Genomic DNA, 20,908 nt, shown 5'->3' on the forward strand with positions numbered 1-20,908 from the left:
AAAACACTACTAAGGTACCCACACACCTTAGAATAGTACTTTTGCAATCAAGGACGCAGCATTTAGCCCAGAGCACAGTGCAGAGGGTTAGGTGGGAGGTTGGGCATGGGGAACTGAAACAGAAATGAGGAATGGAGCTGGACTGTCGTGTCGTGGTGCATTGAAGGGCTTACAATCGGTGACAGGAGACAAATGTGTATGACTTATGGGTCATCTGTATGTAACCCTTCACCCAATTTACAAGAAAAAGTTTAAAAATCAAAAGCACAAGTCCCACTACATTCCAGGCTCTGCGATAGATACACCATTGAGCTAGAAGACATGAGACCTTTTTCCTTGGAGCATTCGGTGTAGGGAGTTTATAACACCCCTGCTTAATGCAGTGCAACCTGTGGACAGTGGGACCTACCTAAGGTAGAAACATGACAGAGAAGGAACATTTAAATGGTTTCCACTCAAGTGAGCGATAGAAAAATAGAAATGCTACACCTTGCCATTGGCAGAGAGCTTGCAAGAACTGGAAAAACAAGGCAGTCCTATCAAGTTACAGGCTTCACTGTAATCAATCCCCCAAAGTTTCAAAAATACCTTAAGTTTATTGACCTGTGGGTTTCTGTATTTGTTCAAATGACAAGGAGGGGGCACGGGATCTAATCTCCCAATATCTCCTCCCCTTTTGTTCCTGGTTCACAGAAACCCGACTGTTCAGGGTGATTCTTACCCCACCTTGAGCAAGAGTGAGTCAAGGTATCTATTCCAATCATTAAAATATTATTCCCTACTATTCCAATTACCCTCGCAGCCAAGGTAACCATATGACCTAGCTCTGGGTAATGAGAATTAAAAAATATATTACTTCAAGAACTTCTGGAGAAGCTGTGCTTTCCAGATAAATAGGAATAAGTCCACCAGAATTACTTCTTTTTTCTCTATCAGTTCTGTCTTCAATCAGAACTTGATGCTCAATTCCAAGGAGCCATAGTAATGCAGTGGTTCAGCTCTTGGCTACTAACATAACTCAGTGGTTCGAGGCCACCGGCTGCTTCAGGGAAGAAATGTGTGACCATTGGCATCTATATTTCTATCATTAAAAACCCCTACGGGACGGCTCTACTCAGTCCTATAGGGTCCCTCTGAGTCAGAATCAACTTGCTGACACACACAACAATAGGCTTTGGTAGTCGTTTATGTTTTGCTTTAATCTCAAGATCAATCACATACATTGAACTTGGTATTAAAACTTTATCTGTTTAAACACTATAGACGTGTTTTCTCTCACTGGTATTCAAGTGCATTCCTGATTCATATTTCATTCTGAGCACAGATTGAGCTGCTAGAATAACTCAAAAAGATATAAGAACCAAGAGAACTTGGCCCCAACAATGTCAATGGCAATGAAAATGACCTTGATCTTGCCATTTGGAAAAGCCCTTGCGCCAGGAGAGAATGGAATCTCTGACTTGCTTTTCTCCACTTGGAGCAGACAAAGAACTTCAATTTGCCTGAAAATTCTTTCACCAGTAGATCACACTGGAAGTTTCAACTAAGAAACATCAAAGAATGGTTGGCATTCAAGTGTGATGCTAGCTGGAAATGCCCTTACCTGCACCTGACATTTCAGATCGCCAAAGTAACATTGTCCGTTGCATAAGAGGGCCCTTCTAAAAGTTTGTGGAACGCATCTGTTTAATTCCATTTGCCATGAACTTTTTGAAATCGCTTGCCTACATTACTAGAGAATGTGGAATGCTTCTTGACCAAAGGACCCAGCTCAAACAGCTATTTCCTTAGACCCAAGCTATTGGTCCGAAGCTGAAATATGTGTTATTCTTCTCTTGCTTCCAAGTCTTAAAGAGGACCAAACTGGGACCAAACCTCATGTCTTATCGTGGTATAAACTTCGTACTCAGCTTAGTGGGGAGACTGAGTTGGGAAGAGCCCAATGGAATGCAGATGAAGAAACATCCATGGATACCAAAGCCAGTAATCGTGAGACACAATCTCCAAAGAGTGCTTCAAGCGCATGCCCAACCCCAATATCTACTGCGACCAGCAGGGTCCATGTGACAAGGGGAGCTAGACCAATGGTCCTCAGCATGGTCATCCAAGACACCAACGCCAAGGAGGAGGCAGGCCAGCTTCTGGGAGGTCTGAGCTGGCCTCCCCTTGGGACAGGGGACAGGGAAAACACAAGGCACCAGGAAGGCAGGCTGACAAGACACAGGTAGGCATTCAGACTTTGGGCCACCAGCTGTGCCTCAGAGCAGGGTACCAGTTCTACCTGGATAACTAGTTGAGCAAGGTAATTAAGAAATTGGCTAGCATGTCTTTTTTTAAGTGTTATCTCAATATAAAGAAAGAAAAGAGGTTTTTTTCCCCCTTCTCCCAAGAGTGTAGCTGGCTCTGTTTTGAATCGAGTTTTCCTAAGCCCTTTAGGGAGGCCGAGTAATTACAATTATGAACCTTTTTGTTATTGAGCACCCCCCAAAAAAAAAAACTAAAAATGAGAGAAGCTGCCTGTCTCGGGTCTTCTTCCTTTGGAATCAAGTTGGATAGGGTGGGTGGGAGAAGTTGTCTGAGAAGAAAGTGGGAGCCACCCCTGGCTCACCGGGGTTCAGAGGGGGCCGCTTCTGCCTGGAATTCCAAGCTGAGCAGGGCCTTGCAGCTGGACAGTCCTTGCAGGGAGGAGGGGCCGGGACAGACTGTCAAAGGTGGTCTTCCGGAGTCGACAGTTCAACCCCAGTCCACGGAGCTCCACATGCTCTAAAGCAAACCTAAAGGTGGAGGGCCCAAACCCAGCCAGTGGAGCGACGGAAGAAAGTCCCAGCTAACTGCTTCCACGGAGATTAAAGTCAAGAAAACCTGACGGCCGCATTTCCACTCGAACACCCGGGGAGAGGCCATGAGTTGAAAATGAGTGGGAGACCGTGGGGACTGAATTTCTTTACTCTCCTGGCCGCCCAGAGAGAGAGGATTCCCTGAGCTCATGCTTGTTTAGAATAGTGCTTGGCACACCGTAAAAACCCCCAACCAAAATCACTACCACTGAGTCCATTCCGACGCATAGTGACCCTGTAGGACAGGGTAGAGCTTCCTGGGTGAGTTTCTCAGACGGCAGAGCCCCGTCTTTCTCCCTGGCACCCGGCAAGTGCTCCATCAACGGTATTTGAAGCTCAGGCTCACATGCCTCTGACCCTGACCCCCTGCTGTGATTGGTTCTGGCCAGAGCCCTGTGTACACTGCAGCTCCCAAACCCCTGCCCACTTTCTGCTCCTTCCTGGGTGCCCAAGTCCAGAGACCGGCTTTGCGGTCAGATTTACCTTCCTCTTGTCTTTGCAGACGAGTGTGTTCTTAAATTGCTCCCGGATACTTTGGACACAGATCATAATTTTATTTTTCTCTTTCCAAACGTTGCACTTTGGCTCCACGCTCCACCCTGCCCCTGCCCCCTGACTTCCTTGGCCCCAGTGCACGCTGGCCTTTCGTCAGCTCTCTGCCTCCCATGGGGCTTTGGTACACGTTGTTCCTTCTCAGAAAGGTCTGCTCGGGGCTCTTTCAGGCTCGTTGCTTCCCACAAGCAGGCCACTGTTAAGCTGCTTCACCTGACAGAGGCCAGCCCGGACTACCTGATCCCGTGCCAGGCCCATTCCTTCCCTTACCTGGGGTGTGTATCGCATGGTGCCCAATGTCAGGATGGGCTAGGTTGGGATGCAGCAACAAGCCCCTCAGGGTCTTAAAACAATAATGTTTATTTCTCATGCACGCAACATGTCAAATGCAGGCGACTGCCGGCCATCTGGCAAAGAAAAGATAGGACCCTCTGATTCTGCTTGGGAGACCCTCTGGGACTGTTTGACCCTATCCCAGAGGGTCGCAAGGAGTCAGAATGGACCCCAAGATGATGGGGTTTATAGGGTGCTAGACAGTCCCCCTAACACAATGCTTTGATGGTGGCAGCCAGAAAAAGAGCATGTGGTGAACTGCGTAATGGCTCTTCACCCACCCATCACGCCTGTCACCCCTGTAACACACTAATTTTTGTTATGAAGGTTTACACACCCAAGTGGATAAGCAAGTGTTATTCCGTCACGTATCCCAACAATAGAAGGAAGCATTTATGAGCACTCTTTCCACCACCAGAGCCTCCTCCGTGAAGCTTCTGGTTGGGCTAGGGTAAAGCAAAGGTCCTCGTCTGGAATTGAGAGATTTAGAAGCTTCTAAAAATCCAAGAGCAGCCCTAGTGGTGGTATAGGAGTCCTGCTAGCGCTGTGGAGGAAGCATTAGGGTGCTACTTGCAAGGTCAGTGGTTTAAACCCACCGGTCACTCCATGAGAGAAAGAGAAGGTCATCTGTTTTTGCATGACATCCTAGCAGCTAGTCTGTTGTACCCAGAATTTCGACTATATTCCTCTTAAGAAAACTTTTTTCTTTCTTCCTAAATATTGCTTATGGCGGCCTGGTAATATAGTGGCTACCCATTGGGCTACTATCCACTTGGCCAGCAGTTCACCAGCTGCTGCTCAGGAGAAAGACTAGACTTTCAAGTCCTGAAAACAGTCTGGGAAACCCACAGGGAGTCACTATGAGTCAGCATGGACTCCACAGGAGTGAATGAGAGAGAGAGAGAGAGAGAGAGAGAGAGAGAGAGAGAGAGCGCTAAATACTGCTTAAAACCATTGCCCTGAAAAATCCCTGTTGCTTCTTGGCAGACACTGCCCCCAAATGAGATGTGGAGCTGAGGTGCTGGCTGGTCTGATGTGAAAATAAGACATGTTCTCTTCTAGAAGAGGGATCCTCACGTGAACTAGACTGTGCGTGCACAGACTCCACCCACCAGAACTTTCCTACCGATGTCAGAGGATTGGGTCCTGGGGGCTTGTTTGGAGCTCTGATGGTGTGGTTTATTATGTGTTGACTGTTAACCACAAGGCTGATGATTGAAATTCAACCGCTGCTTTTGAGAGAAAGATGAAGCTGTCCGCTCCCCGAAAGGTGTAGGGTCTTGGGTACCCTATGGAATAGGGCCTACTCTGTCCTGTGGGGTTTCTGTGAGTTGCAATGGACTTGCTGGTGGTGGGTTAGGGCATTGGAGGATGGCTTGTTGAGCTCTGTGGGAGAGGGAGCAAGGCCTTTCCTCAGCGTTCCCAACCTCAGACTTCCTTCTACCTCCCTGAATGTTTTTTTCTTGGCACCCTTTACTGGCACCAGGCCATCCTCCATCCTACTGCATACTCTCTCCTTACACAGGTCAGGAACTGAAGAGGCATACTTTACTTATTCCATGTCCACTGCAACACGAATGCCTGCCCATGTTGCTGTTTTGAAATCCATCATCCACTCATCTCTCTTTCTACCCCCTTATCCATTCTGACCTGAGCTGCCACCACTTGCCTGTTCTAACAGGTATAGATTTACCTGGTATACCTGGTTCCTCATGCTGTCTCCTAGCACTCACCATCCGCCCAAACATCGCCCTTCACCACAGTCGAGATAAACATTTGAAAACTGCAACACGGATTATGTCAAACACATCAATCCCTCCTCTTCCTCCTACCTCATGCCCACTCCAGCTAGTTAAAATTACTCCAGCCATTCCTTATGGCTGATAGGAGGGAGACTAAAATCTTTAACGTGGCCTCGAAGGCCTGGCACCATCTCTCCTTACCTGGGCACTCTCACCATCCTCATCTCCCCCTGAGCTTCCCAAGAAGGTCAGGAGTTGACCTTCCCATGTGTGTGCTGTCCCTCTGCCTGAAATGGTCTCCACCATGCCCCATTTCATTCATGCAGCCCATGCTTCAGAATCCTCGCTTGATGAAACCTTTTATGGTCCTTCAGGCAAAGGCAGGCCCCTTGTTACCTGCTTCTCCCTCGTGTGACTTAATCATGTGCATGGTGGAATGCTTCATTAGAGAATGAGTCATTTAATGTCAGCCTTTCCCTCTAACGTCGCTCTCCCATTCCCTTCTCCCTGTATCCCTAGCACCTAATAGTGTCTTACATACAACAGATACTGAAATCTATGTGTTGAAGGTTGAACTATCAGGCCTGATTAACTCACAAATTAATTGAGAGGAGTGGGAGAGGCCATTAAAACTTTCAAGAGCACTAGACCAACTTTAGGAACAGAAAGTGAATCCAAGGGGGGAAGTGGGAACTGAAGGATTTGGGAGACCCAGGCTGAGTAGGTCATGCTGAAAGCATGTATCCCAGTTTGACAAAAAGTAGAAAGCAGGTTTCCCATGCCTCGTGTCCTTCGGGCATGGTCATGAGAAGAGCAGACATCCCAGCGAGAATAGGGGTCCAGATGGTCAGTGGAGACCCGCAGTGCAGTGGGTGGTGAGCCCCATGGAGCCGAGCTGCATACCAAGAACAAGGGAAGCGAGATCTGCCAGGCAATGGACCAGCAAGAAGGCGCGAGGGTGAACTGCAATGGGAACGCTAGACCTGCCTGCAGACAGACTGCTGGTTTTGCTTATTTGCTTTCACCTGTTGAGTCAATCTTTGTCAAAAAGGAATGAATTTTCATGAAGAGAATAAAGAAAAGTAGTATTACTTTCCACTTAGAGTTTTTTTTTCTAATTTGTTCAGAGTAAAGTAGGCCCTCGTTAAGTCTAATCATGAGAAACAGCAATCTAAGGTCAATTCAGGCTCATTTTGACAATATTTTAAAAGAAATTTAGTTTTATGACTCTCCACTACATGATAGAAAATGAATATTTTCTTTTTTGAAAATGGAACCCCATGGGTGTTCTGAATAGACACCTTATAACGGTCTCGCTATCCTTTGACATGCAGATTACACAAAAGGAGAGATTTCCAAAACAGAGTGTTCTATAAGCCAGTTTCCAATTATCTAAATTATTTGGTCTAACACAACATTGAATAAGAATAGAACAGTAGACTGTGACTTTAGCCCAAATGTTTCTAAATATTTTATGGAATTTCATGTTTTTCCATAAAATATTTGAATGGAATTTCATGTTATTCCATCAAATATTTGAAATAAATTTAAAAGATGACCTCCACAGATGAAAGTTGACTATAATAAAATATATTTACCCACTACCATTAAGTTGATTCCAAGTCACAGTGACCCTATGTAGGGGTTCTGAGACAGTATATGTTTATAGGAGTAGAGAGCCTCATGCAGAAGCCTACCTGAACCCAGATGGTAGAGGACCACCTGGCATAATGCCTCTTTTAGCCCCATTTTGGTATGGTACTGGCTGCTTGGATCATGGATCCCATTCGTCAATCAGATAGGGAAATGTATACCTCTCCCCGTTCCTGTTGCACACGTAATTGTGCTTAAGAGATAGTGAAATGCTTTCTCTCATTATCAAAATTATTTTACAATTACAAATCCAAAGGGGTCGTTTTCACCGATGTTCTTAAAGGACCCAGGACAATCATGGGGCATTATGACAAGGAAGTTGAAAACTGCATCTGGGAGGAAAGGCCAGGAAAGTTGTACTGAGAACTCACTCTCTTTTCCTAGCACGACAACATACCCATTCATTCTTAAAGGATAACAAAGCCTGTCCTACGGGATTTTATTAAGACCCTTTACCCCTTGCACCCTAAAGCTGTGATCTTGCCCCTTCATCCTTCTTTAGCTCTTCAAACTCAAAGGACTTAAAAAAACCAAAAACAGTGCTTGAGGCCCTCAAGAATGCTCAGGCTGCCATGTTGGTGTGGTGTTTATCAGAGAGCTGGAGAAGCCGCCTTCAGAAGCCTAGGATCTTGATGGAGAAACGATAGCTTCACATGTTGCTCTTTTTATGTAATACAGGTTTCTGTGAATTTGCGGCAATACTTTTTTGACTGACCCTTGTAAACAGTGCAATTTCTTGGTAGTTACACTAGTGAATTTTTCTACCAATTATCTAACCCACAGTGACTCTTAGCAAAATTCTAATTAAGCAGAATTGTCAGTTGGCTTCCTGTGACCTGCTAAACTATTCTGATTGACAAAACCAGTGTGACACCAGTAGGAATCCTGTTCCCAACTAGACAAATACATCAGGATTACAACACAGACACCCCTCAGGCATGTCCAATGTGATTATTAGACTGGTCTATGATTTGCAGCCTGACAAGGTACATTATCTATCACTGCTAAGTACCTTGAAATGTTGAGTGCAGATTCCATCTGTGGTTTGAATCTCTCTATGCCTCAGTTTCCTCATCTGGAAACAAGGCTAAATAAGAGCACCCACTTTTTAGGGTTGTTACGACGATTAGGGGTTAAAATACATAAGGCACCGAAGCACTGCCTGGAACAAAGTGGGTGCTATAGAAGAGTTGTAGTCATCAGCAGAGTTTAAGACATTCAGGTCATCTGAAAGGAGTGGTTCATATGAAGTGGCTACCAACCCCACTTGTTCCATGGATCCTAACACATGTCATCTTTTAGAATAAGTTTCCCCAGTTCCAATCCCACCAACATTCACCTTTCTAATTACATATAAAGCAAAAGACTAGCGGGGCAACAGGGGTTCACTTGGCTGAGAGAGAGGAGGTAGGGATGGTCCACGAGAGGGAGAAGAACAATTAGGTCAGTAGGGGTGAGGCAAACTACTGGGAGGAGGTGCTAACAAGTAGTTTGAACTATTGAATGCAAAGTCAGTGGTCTGAAGGGTTCCCCACAGTCCATCTAACTCATAGTAAATAAATGACACAATGTTTTAAATTAGAATTGAGTTTCCCTTTGAGAACTGCCAACGGTTGATCTTTAAAACAATAGTTCTTCATTTGGAGGGTGAGGCGTTAGAGAACACGTTGGGTAGCTGATGAAACTCCCTGATGTAAACTTGTGCATTGAATTTCAGGGTGTTCCCAGCCCCTCTCAAGGTCTCTAAGGATGTAGATAAAGAACCGGTGCTTCAAGAGCATGGTTTGGAAGAGAGCCACACTGGGAATTGTTCTCTGAATAATGTCTAAAATGAGGTGAAACAGAAGCACATATTTGCACATTGTGAGGGAAGTATTAATTACTGTTGGTGAGCTAAGTGCTTTCCAATAAAGGGTTAGATGATGATGATGAAGACGATGATGAAGGGAGAGGTGAAGGAGGAGGAGGAGGAGCTACTATTGTAAGTAGATAAAGGGGGGTGAATCAAAGGTATACTTTTACCTTCAAATGAGCCAAGTAGGTAGCTGTACTGTGAAAGCATGGGACGCTCACGCCCTTGCTGGTATTATTAGCTCCTGTGCAAGCAGCCTGAGTACCTGATTGTATCTAGAGCCTTCTTTTAAAGCTGAAACAGGTAAAATATTGTCACTGGGGCTCTTCACGCCTATACAGTGGTCCCCACATAAAAAGAAATGCTAATTAAGGGAACTGAGCTGCAAATTCTGAGTGACCCTGGGGACCAAAATGATTATCTGGTGGTCTTATGTTGCTGGAAATTTATTAGAGGGTTTTGAGATTGCATGAACTGATCTTCACCTTAAGTGTTCCACCGGGAGAAGCATGAAAGCCTCCCGGCCAGGAATGATTTCAAAGAGGGAATGGCCTTGGCCAAAGAGCTGTCGGGTGAGTCAGGGGCACTGCAGAGAGGAAAGACCATGTGAGGCGGCTGGGTCCTGCCAGGGCAGCGTCGAGGGCTTGGGGGGGGGGGTGCATTTGCCATCACCGTGAGCTCGCACTTTGACTAGGGTTCACCAGGGGCCCCGGTCAGCTCTTGTTTCCAACAGGGGCCAGTGCCAGAGACCAAAGGTGAGGGCTGATTGTCCTTACAACACAGAGCGTGGACTGAGGCCCAGGGCTCTGGTCCGTTTCTCATCCACAGTCTCAGATTGCATGGCTCCTTCTAAAAGCCAGCCAGCTTCCCAGGACTTCTGAGCTTTACCAGGCTCTTGCTTCTGCTGACCTTGGTTCCCTCCTCTTCCACCACCTGCCCCTCCTTCCCCATGTTCCAGCCACTGTGACCATCGCGCTGCTCTTGACCCTTCCTAAGTTTGTCCTTGGCTCAGGGCCCTTCTGTTTATTGTCCCCTCTGCCAGGAACATTCTTGCTCCAGATATCTTCCTGGCTGATTCATTATTATTTTTAGGCCTCGACTCAGTAACTTTCTCTTCACTGCCCCATCACTTTCTACCCTATTACTCTATTTTCTTTTATCTAGAGCACATAGCCCCATCTGGAATAATAAAAGAGAAAAACCCCTTGTCTTTGGGGTCATTGTCTATCATACCCCATTAGAATGTGGGTTCCTGATGACAAGGATCTACATGTGACCTCCTCCCTGGGGGATGGACAACAGAAAAGGGGGAGAAGGGAGACGCCGGACAGGGCAAGATATGACAAAATAATAATTTACAAATTATCAAGGGTGCATGAGGGAGGGAGGAGCGGGGAGGGAGGGGAAAAAAGAGGACTTAATGCAAAGGGCTTAAGTGGAGAGCAAATACTTTGAACATGATGAGGGCAAAGAATGTACAGATGTGCTTTACACAATTGATGTATGTGTGGATTGTGATAGGAGTTGTATGAGTCCCTAATAAAATGTTTTAAAAAAAAAGAATGTGGGTTCCAGGTAAGGGGGGCGGGGTCTGCTATGTCTTGATCATTACTCTGCCCTTCTTCCAGGTCTACCTACCACACACACACACACACACACACACACACACACACACACACACACGGAGAAAGCACTAAGTATATGTATTTATTGGATAAGTGGATGCTAATGAGTGATTAATATAACCATTCCCATTTGTCAGCCGGACTCTGTGCCAGGCACGGGACTGCAGGCTGTTACAGTGGCCCTCTCACTGATGTCTCACAACAACCTTCCAAGTAAGATAGCCCCATGGAACAGATTAGGCTTCACAGAGAGGTTATGTAGCTTCTGCAATGTCATGACGAGGAAGTCACCAAGATCAGATTTGGACCCAGGTGCCCAGGAATCAGAATTTTTTCTCCCCAAAGGATCAGAAAAGAAGTAATGCATCTGAATTCTAGCACCGGTGAAGAACATTCGAAGTACCACGGACTGCCAAAGGCACAAGCAAATCTGCCACAGAACAAGTGCCGCCAGAAGGCTCCTTGGAAGCAAGGCTGGCGAGGCTTCATCTTCCGTACTTTGGACATGTTGTCAGGAGAGACCTGTCTCTGGAGAAGAATGTCATGTTTGCTAAGAGGGGCGGTGAAAAAAAAAATGAAGAGGAACACCTTCAACAAGAGGGATTAACCCAATGGGAAAAAGCAGGGATAGGCTTGAGCCTTTGCACCACCACAGATGTCCAGACCAGACGGTAGCGCCTGTGTGGTACACAGAGGGACAGGGACTTGGAACTGGCTCAGTGGATCCAAACCGAACAACTCTCTTTCTGGAAGCAGGTTATCCCCCAGGAGCTGCTGGGTGGGTTGGAACCACCAACCTTTCGGTTAGGAAAGTACCGCCAGTACTTATTATGCTGGGCTAGAAGAAATTAAAAAGTGTGGCAAAGAAGTAAAATAAAAATATTCAGATGTGTGCTGCAGGCCTGGTGCGCCTTCTGGCTATAAGAAAGACAACAGGCAGGTAAACTGTTAGTCACACAAGGCAGACAAGGAGGCAGAGTTCAGATCTACTGGTGTAAGTGCCGGACTGAATCATGACCATCGCTTACGACTACAATAGAGCTTAATTCAAATAAACGACTCCATTATAACTGAGGTCCGTGCAGATTGTAATTATACGATTTCACCGACCAGCTCTCTCACAGGCCCACAAACTTCATCCCAAACGGGCCCATATAGTCACTACCAGAGGAAGCACGTACTGAGTCAGTGATATTCTTAAACTGCTTCTTGCAACCATTTGAGCCTGAAAACTTCGGCCTTTCCTTCCCAAGCTCATTTATGGGTTATAGGCCAGAGTCCAAAGACCAGAGCTAACTCGCAAGGCTGAGGCAGCCCCCTCCAGCTTCCTCAGGAAGGTGACCATGGCTAGGGCTCAGCTGGTTAGTAATTCACAGTGGCTCCTGAGACCCAGTATTGATAAGAGGACACAGCAGGCTGGGAACAAGCCTTGAACTCTGAGAAGATGGGAGACCAAGGGACGAAAGAGGTCGTACAGAGAGAGTATGCATGTGTGTGTGAGAAGGAGAGAGAGTGTGTGGCAAAATGTATACGAGACAGTGTGTCCGAGAGAAAGTGTGAGCGTGGGTGTAGATGTGAGAGATAACGTGTCTACGTGACAGAGTGGATGTGTGTGTGTGTGTGTGTGTGTGTGTGTGTGTGTGTGTGTGTGTGTGTTTGAAAGCAACAGTGAAACGGTCTCATCGTCCTGTGTAGAAGTAAGACACTATTAGACAAAGCTTTCATTTGCTTCTCACCTTCAGGGGCCCCTGTGCCTTGCAAAAGGGGAACGTGTTCAACCTTCAATAGCTTGGAAGCTCTAGAGCAGGCGTCCTCAAACTACGGCCTGGGGGCCACGTGCGGCCTCCCGAGGACATTTATCTGGCCCGATGGGTGTTTTTGCCGCCACTGCCTGTCTTACTTAGCAGCCAACTCGTCCAGTGTGCATAGGAGTTTGTTCATAGTTTAAAAAAAAACAACTCTAGTCCAGCCCTCCAACGGTCTGAGGGACAGTGAACGGGCCCCCTGTGTAAGAAGTCTGAGGACCCCTGTCTAGTATATCCACAGGCCCCGCAGATGAAAGGCATGGGGCTCTACTTCTGAAATGCCAACAACTGAAAGTCCTAGGCAGGCCCTTTCTACCTGCACCCCATATTGTCCCGAGTCCGAGTTGGCTTGGTGGCAACTCGTTTGTGTTTTATTTTGTTTTGTTTGTTTTCCCCGCTGACCCTGAGAAAAGAGAAGCCCTTCAGGAACCAGCTTCTGAAAATATTCCTTCTGCAAACCACGTGTGTTCTAGAATGCAGAGACGTATCTTCCTCCAGGTCTATGCAGACTCAAGGCATGAGCTTGAAGGGCTGGAGAAGGGGTGAAGCGGGCATGTGGGAGAGCCAGCGTCTGACTGGGGCTGGAGAGATACGGTACCTCTCCCAGGCCCACCCCTAACCAGCACCCCCTCTGAGAGTCACTGTCTCCTCAAGGACAGAATGAGTGACCTTGTGCCATTTCATCCACCCAAACGTCCATGTTTTTATTGGCTGTAAATTTTACGGACCCAGAGCACCAGGACTTTCTTCCCCGGCACCGCTGGGAGGGGTCACACCACCAACCTTCCAATTACTAGCCAAGCATAAACCCCGGCACCCAGGGACCTTTTCAGATGATACAAGATGGAAAATTAATCTAGATTTTTATTGAGCACTTAGTCTTAACCAGAACTTTCTAGGTGTTTTCCCTGTGTCTTCTTAATTGATTTCTCACCATATCCCTGCACAGGGCGGACTTGTATTATCCCAGATTTTAATATGCAGCAGATGAGGGTCAGGGAATTGATGTCGGTTTCCCACAGCCACAGAGGCAGTAAGTGGTGGAGCTGGGGCTTGAACCAGGGCTAGTTTTCTAAGAACGACCTTGCTCCATATGCCCTGTAGTTCTTTGGCAGGGTCTCCTCAAAGAGACTTGAGTTCCTTCACCTGGAACTCCTCGACATTGCACCAGAATGTTCCTCAAACTGCCAGGCTAACCAGCACAAGGTGTCATCCATGTGAGCATTGGTCAGGCAGCTTCCAGGAATAGCTGAAGCTTGGTCATTCCCAGTGAGACTTGGGGAGGCGATGGATAAGACTCATGGTCCAATCAGTGCCCCAGGAAAGTCTGCACTGATAACACAAGCAGGCGCACAGCAGAATCTCTCTCATCGCAGATTCCTTGCCAGCATCATTTCTGTGCATGAGGCAACCGATAACACAAGGGAGTTTGCAGTCTCTGTTAGAGAATATTTTCTCTTGCTAGGTCGTCACAACCCTTTCAGAGATAGACCAAATCAACCCTCCAGTGACAAGAAAACCGGGGGCTCACCTTGAAAAAAAACAATTGGGGACCTTTACAATCATACATCATAGACCGGCCTGAATGGAAGGAGCCCTGGTGCCACAGAGGGTTATGCATTGGGCGCTAACAGCAAGGTCAGCGGTTCGAAACCACCAGCTGTTCCCCAGGAGAAAGATGAATCTTTCTGCTCCTGTAAAGACAGTCTCAGAAACCCACAGAAGCAGTTCTACCTTGCCTTGTGGGTCGAGGTGAGTCAGAATCAAGAACAGAGGCGGAGAGCAGGGAAGAGGAGCATATTTGTGGAGATCGCAGAACTAGGCTGGCAAGTTTAATTGCTGACACAGGTCTGATACTCTCCAAATTGGAGACCGAAAAAGGGGAGTGGATTTAATTATCACACATATGCTATTACGTGGGCTCTCTGTCCCACACTGGCATTCACACCTGACAATAGTGTGCAAAACCGATGTTCCATGATGAGGCGGAGCTTCTGTGGCTAGCAAGAATCCAAACAGGAATTCCATTTTCACCCCCAGTTACTTCAGTGACTCCCTAGATGCCCACCCCACTCTTATTCACAATCTCATGAATGGCATTTTCTCAACAGAATATTCATACACACCTGTAGACTGCAAAGCCAACTATTTGTGCAGTGCCTAACACATAGTAGGAGCTCAATAACGTGTGTGTGTGGGAGTGGGGGGGATCAATAACTCGTCATGTGCTTTCTGCCACCATTCATCTGAATGCATCCCTACTGTCCTGAAAGCTGGATTCAGGCACAACTCCAGAGAACAAAACGAATAACAGGACACAGGGCTGCCTGTTCCAGACCCTCTCCCGCTGACTCTTCCCTTCTTCTCCTCGTAAGTTAGAACGACAGTAGTCGTGGTTCACGTGGCCCCACCAGCAAAGTTCTCCGGGAAGGAGTGGAGGCAAGGATAGCAAAGGCATATTCATTTGAAAGGATGTGACCCAGCAGGGGTCCCAGGGGTTATCTCTAGAATCTGGAATTTGGGGGGTCAAAGTGCAAGAGACCAGCACTTGTCTGTCAGCGTGGTGGACTCCGATGACTTGAGTGTTGTTGTCATGCTGGCAATGATGACACCAGTAGTATTTAAAATACCAGCTGGGTCCCTATGGGTGTTAGAAGACGTTCCAGACCAAGAACTAACTTGGAAGAACAAGTCAGGGGGCCACTCCTGAGGGATTCTCCCTCGGAAACCATGTGACTAACACAAGAACATTGCCTGCTAAGGTGCCAGAAGAAGAGCCCCTCTGGCAGGAAGGCACTCAAACTATGACTGGGGATAAGTGGGGGAGCCTAGTCAACCTTCGGGACATGGATGGAGCAAATGTGTCAGGCCCTCCCTTTGCTGATGGGGCACAGCTCAAAATGAGACGAGGCAGGTACGCTCATACATTAATCATTGGAATCCACAAGGTCAGCAGTTCGAAACCACCAGCCGCTCCTTGAAAGAAAGAGTGGGCTTTCTTCTACTTCCATAAGCAGTTACTGTCTCAGAAACCCACAAGGACAGTTCTACCCTGTCCTATAGGGTCACTGTGAGTCAGTATTGACTCAATGGCAGGGAGTAAAAGTAATAAATATATATAATTATCCTATTGTATGTCAAAACTCATATGGCATCAGGACCAAAGGAAGGCTTCCTAACAACCTGTGAATTGCAGATGATAAACCTTGCTTGCTGAAACCCAGCAAGACTCGAAGCCCTTGGTAAAGAAGATCAAGGAGTGCAGCCTTCAAGGATTTCATTTTGCTTGGATCCATAATCAATGCTCTCGGGAGCAGCAGTCAAGAGATCAAATGACATGTTGCATTAGGCAAATCTGCTGCACAATAGCTCTGTAAAGTGCTAAAGAGCAAGAATACTACCTTATGGGCCAAGGTGTGCTAGACTCAAGTTGTGGTATTTTTCAATCACCTTATGAGCATGTGCACATTGAACATGGAATAAGGAGGACTGAAGAAGGATCAATGCACTTGAATTGTGATGCTGAAGAAGATGATTGAAAGTGCCCCGAGTTGCCAGAAAAACAAACCAATCTCTCCTGGAAGAAGTACAGCCAGAATTTTCCTCAGACTCAAGGATGATGACCCTTCGTCTCCAGCACTTTGGATGAGTTGCAGGGGAGACACACCCCTGGAACAAGACTAATAAAAGAGGAACAGAGGCAGACCCAAGACAGGATGGATTGACATAGTGGATGCAACAAGGGGCTCAAACATAACAATTGTAAGGATGGCCTGGGACCAAGCAGCATTTTGTTCTGTTGTTACATCAGGTTGCTATGAGTCAGTACTGACTTGACTGCACCCAACAACACTGTGTGTCAAATGAAAAACCCTGTTCGAGCATTGGTTAAACACTTGACTACTAACCCAAAGGTTGGAGTTTCAAACCTACCAGCCGCTGTAAGGGAGACAGGTATGGCAGCCTGCTTCTAAAAAGGTTTACAGCCTTGGGAACCCGATGGGGACAAGTCTACTCTGCCCACTGGGGTCACCATGAATCAGAAGCAACTCGATGCCAGTGGGTTTGGTTTAGGCTTGGTGCAATATGGCGAGGGCTGTGTTAGGTCTTGAGGAAGAGAGAGGCATAGGGCCACGCAGGCATATTTGACCTCAGGGGAAGTGGGTCTGAGTTTCAGTCCTCTTTGCAACTGCCTACCAGAGCAAAGTCAACATTGCAGCCATGAGGAAAACAGCTCAATCCTCTGCAATCTAACAAGGCTTGCCCATTATAGATACCTTTTAATCCAGAAACAGTTCACTAGAGCCCAAGAACTTGGACTTCACCACTTCAGTGCCTTGCCCAATAGCCATATGCTTCCAACTATGGAGCTTCACAGGGGCCTTCCAGCACCTTCTCTTTGGGTGCCATCGAGTCTGTGTCTGCTGGAGGCAACCGGAAGTGGTGCGTAGAGCTACCCCTCAGGCTGTTTATGGGAGCAGATTTCCAAGTCTCTCCCATGAAGGAATGGAGTGTGCTTCAACCACCGGCCTTTGTTAGCCGCTGAGCCCCTTCACCATCACTCCCTCGGGGTTCCTTCTGCTGCCCTCGCCCGCCCCTGAAATGGTAGGGGAGTCAGATCCAATAAGGGATGATGACATTTAGATAGAGCGAAGCCTTTGACACCAGGTTCTCCTAACCTAAGCCAGGCGACAGAAGGTCCCTGAAAAACTATCCTACGCTGTCAACGGCAGTTTCCATAGACGGTCTCGAAGCTACATCTAAATGGACACTGGTGACCTGTGTTCACACAACTCCGGCGATCTACTTTTCTCTCGAAAGATCAATGAAAAATTAAACAGGCAGATAAGAGTGACCACGGACGGCTTTTGTTTCCATGGCCACTGCTCTCTGTGATGGATAATCCCCTTTAGAGTTTCATGAGTTTGGCCCAGAAAGCGGATACTTGAGGCTTTAAACATACAGGACTCTGAGATGCCAAGAAAACAGTAGTTTCTATTTAAGGGTTTGGCAGGCTCCGCCAGCCCGTGGTCCTGGGGAAGTGAGCAGAATTTGAATGTATCAGCTCTGCCATTGTGCTGCACACTTGGAAATCAGAAACAGAGAAAAACACCGCAGGGCCCCTGCTTGGCTTTCAGACGTGGTGCCAGCTTGGTGGACAACGGCGCCCAGCCGCGGCGCTCTCACAGTCCAGCAAAGTAAGCGCAGGATGTCAACGGCTTCCATTCTGCCCTGTCGTCCCGTAAAAACAAACAAACTCACACATTACCAACTCCATCATCGGATCCCACCATCAAAGAACGCTTTTCACAACCCAACAAGCAGAAACGACATACTCTCAGAATAAAGGGTAGTTCCTTCTGTGGAAGACAAACAGCTATAGTCAAGACTTGTAATGTGCTACCCTGACTGGCTGGGTGGTGCAAATGGTGTGCAAGCTAAGCTACTCACCCAAAGGTTGACCGTTCAAGTCTACCCAGAGGTGTCTTGGAAGAAAGGATAGGAGATCTGCTTCTGAAATAGCCAGGGGGAAAAGCCCAGCTCCACGTCTGCTCTAGCACACGAGGAGGTGGCCACGGGTCAGAATTGACCTGAAGACTAGACCCACTGCCTCATTCTTAGGCCCTGCTAGCCTGGAGGAGACAGCCCCGCCCAGTATCTGCCTGCAGGCTGCCAGCGGGGAGGCTGAGTGTCCAGAGTCCACTGAAGCCACCTGGAGAACTTGGTCTGAGAACCAGCTTGGGGAGGGAAGGTATCCAGGGCAAGGGCGGGCAGGGGTGTAGGAGTGGCACTCGGGGACAGGAGATGCTCTGTGCAGACACTGTCCTGGGGTGGCACTTCCCACGCTGTAAAGTGACACTAAGCATCCCTCTCATGGCTGGGCTGGGAGTTCTGTGAAGGTCGTGAGTGTGCCTTGATGCCCAGCTCTAACTCCGTGAGGGGCAGGGCTGTGGGGCAGCCAGGACACTTTCAAAGGGGACACGACAGAGTCCGGAGAACACACCACACTGCCTTACAGACCCATGCCATCTGAAGACCTCGGGTACATTCCCTAGTGCTAACCATGTGTGCCCATCGCCTGGTGGTCATGACCGTGGGGAGTGGCCCCTAGCCTCCTGTGCACACCTTCTCCACAGGGGCACCTTCCACCACCTCCCACATGGAGAAAATATGCACCAAGAGGGGCTTTGTGGGGCTCAGGACAGATGCTTCCACCCCAGCACTGCATCAGGGGTTGCTGAGTTAAGGCTCTGCTCTTCTCCCTGAGGGCAGAGTAGAGCCACCCCCCTGCCTGCCTGCTGCCTCCTCGCCCTTCCCGGGCCTTTCGATGGCCCTGTCCTAGATGAGCTCTTGGTCTGGGGAGCCCACTGGCCGCAGGCCCTTGTACCTTAGAGCCATGTCTCTTGTTGGGTTTCGATTTGTGATGTGTATAAGGCTTTTCCACAATCTGCTGGGTAGCTAGATTTAGGGGAAGGGGGGTTATCCCTCCCATGCCTGCAAAGTCCCCCAGAGAAGAGGTTGGAAAGATATCAGGCAACCATTGAATGCCTATGAAGACTCCAAACTACTCAAGTCCCTGGCCAGGTGGGAGGAACACCTGGGTGTCCAAACTAGGCCCAGGCACATGACATCACACAGGTGAACCTAACCCAGCCAATGGGGTTAACCACGCCTCCCCAGCCAGAGGTTTGCAATATCCTGGCTGTGGGAAGGCCTCACTCTCTTACCCTGCTCCTGGTCAGAGGCAGGTGGAGGGGGAGGGTCTCCCTCCCCTGTGTGGGCACACACGTGCCCACTCTAGCCCTACTTGGGTCCATACCCTGCTCCTGGTCAGAGGCAGGTGGAGGGGGAGGGTCTCCCTCCCCTGTGTGGGCACACACATGCCCACTCTAGCCCTACTCGGCTCCATAGCCTCTTGGCCCATATGAACTTAGCCTCCAGGGTTTTGGACTTCTGCCTCCTGGCACTCCCCCCTCCTCATTCTGAATATGTGGGTGCTCCTTTCCACGTGGTGGTTCGCGCCCAGGGGTGATTCCATGCAGCTTGGCATGTCTGTCAAAACAGCGTGTACCCTTTAGAGACCATAAACCCTGAAACTTGTCTTGTCCTTCATAAAAACCCACTTGGATCACACAGCAGGCTTCGGCATGAATTCGTTCAGCGTGCAAAGCACAGAACTGAGGTATAGCCCACTCCAGAAACCACACGGATCCCTACACCTTTGGTTTCATGGCGCTGATTGTGATCCCCACACGACAACACCACATACTCGCGTTTTGAATCAGACACAGAAAAGCCCCATCACCCACAACGGTGGGCAGCTCCTGGGATTCATATCCACAGCAACCTCCCCATCCCACAACCCACGGGCAGGAATGCACGGGAGCCCGGCCCACCGGAAATGGGTGATTTTTCGCCTAGCTTGATTCCTGGCAGGATTTTGAAGGCAAATACACAGAGCCTGTCTCAGCTAAACTTCACACCCATTGGCCCTCAGGTGGTTGATTGCTGGCCAAATCACAAGCTCAACAAGCAAGTGTGCTAAGACAGGGGAGGAACACAGCTGGGTGAGGGCTCTTGCTAGCCTGCTACTTGCAGAGCTTATGGTGGGTGATGGGAGGTTGTAATCAGTGCTGGCTCAGCATGACAATCCTGCCATGTATCTGAAATGCTGCTGGTGGTGGGAGAACTGGGATGCGCCTGGGTGGGATGAACGGGATTCTTGGAATCCAACTGGGAGGGTGGGCTTTCCATCACAAAGACCCTGTCAAACTAACCCCACCCGCCTTAGAGCAAAGCTGCCCATGCAAAGTCTCTTGGGGCTTTGCTCTGTCAGCGGGACTATTTACTCTCCATTGCCTGGTGCCACCCTGCTGTTTCAGCAGCCATTCCTGTACTGTTCCTTCACCACCCAAGTTTTCAACTCTCTCATTCTTGGGCCAAAGAGCTGTCTGTCTTGAAGGATTCATCCTTTGGTCTGTCTTGCCACTATGATCTCTCTCTTCTTGCACCATTGGCTAAAACACCTTACATAACCCCCCAACCCCTGTCCCCAACAACTAACACCAAGAAAAAAGGCCAGAGGGAGAAAGAGGGCAGGCATTCATTGGGAGAACAATGGGTAAAGATACAGACACACAATGAAACATTGCTCAGCCCTAAGAGAAAGGAAGTCCTGATAGACACTACTGCATGGACAAAACTTGAAAAGATTATAGTGAAACCATGTAGACACAAAAGAGCAAATACCATCTAATCCTCCCCAGAACAGGCAAAGGCGGAGAGGCAAGCTATCAGGGACCAGAGGAAGAGGGAGGGGGGTGTTACTGCTTAAGGGCCTTTTGTTGGGGGCGGTGGGAAAATGCTTGCAAACAGACAGAGGCTGTGCCTCTGCAGTAAGACTGTGTCGTCCACAGAAAATGGCTAAACTGGCACATTTTTTGGTTATCTGTGTTTTACCGGAATATGGTTTGTTTGTTTGTTTTTTAAAATGCAGCTCTAGATAGGA

Source organism: Tenrec ecaudatus, chromosome 16 (assembly GCF_050624435.1).
Source record: "Tenrec ecaudatus isolate mTenEca1 chromosome 16, mTenEca1.hap1, whole genome shotgun sequence".
Classification (NCBI taxonomy): Eukaryota; Metazoa; Chordata; class Mammalia; order Afrosoricida; family Tenrecidae; genus Tenrec; species Tenrec ecaudatus.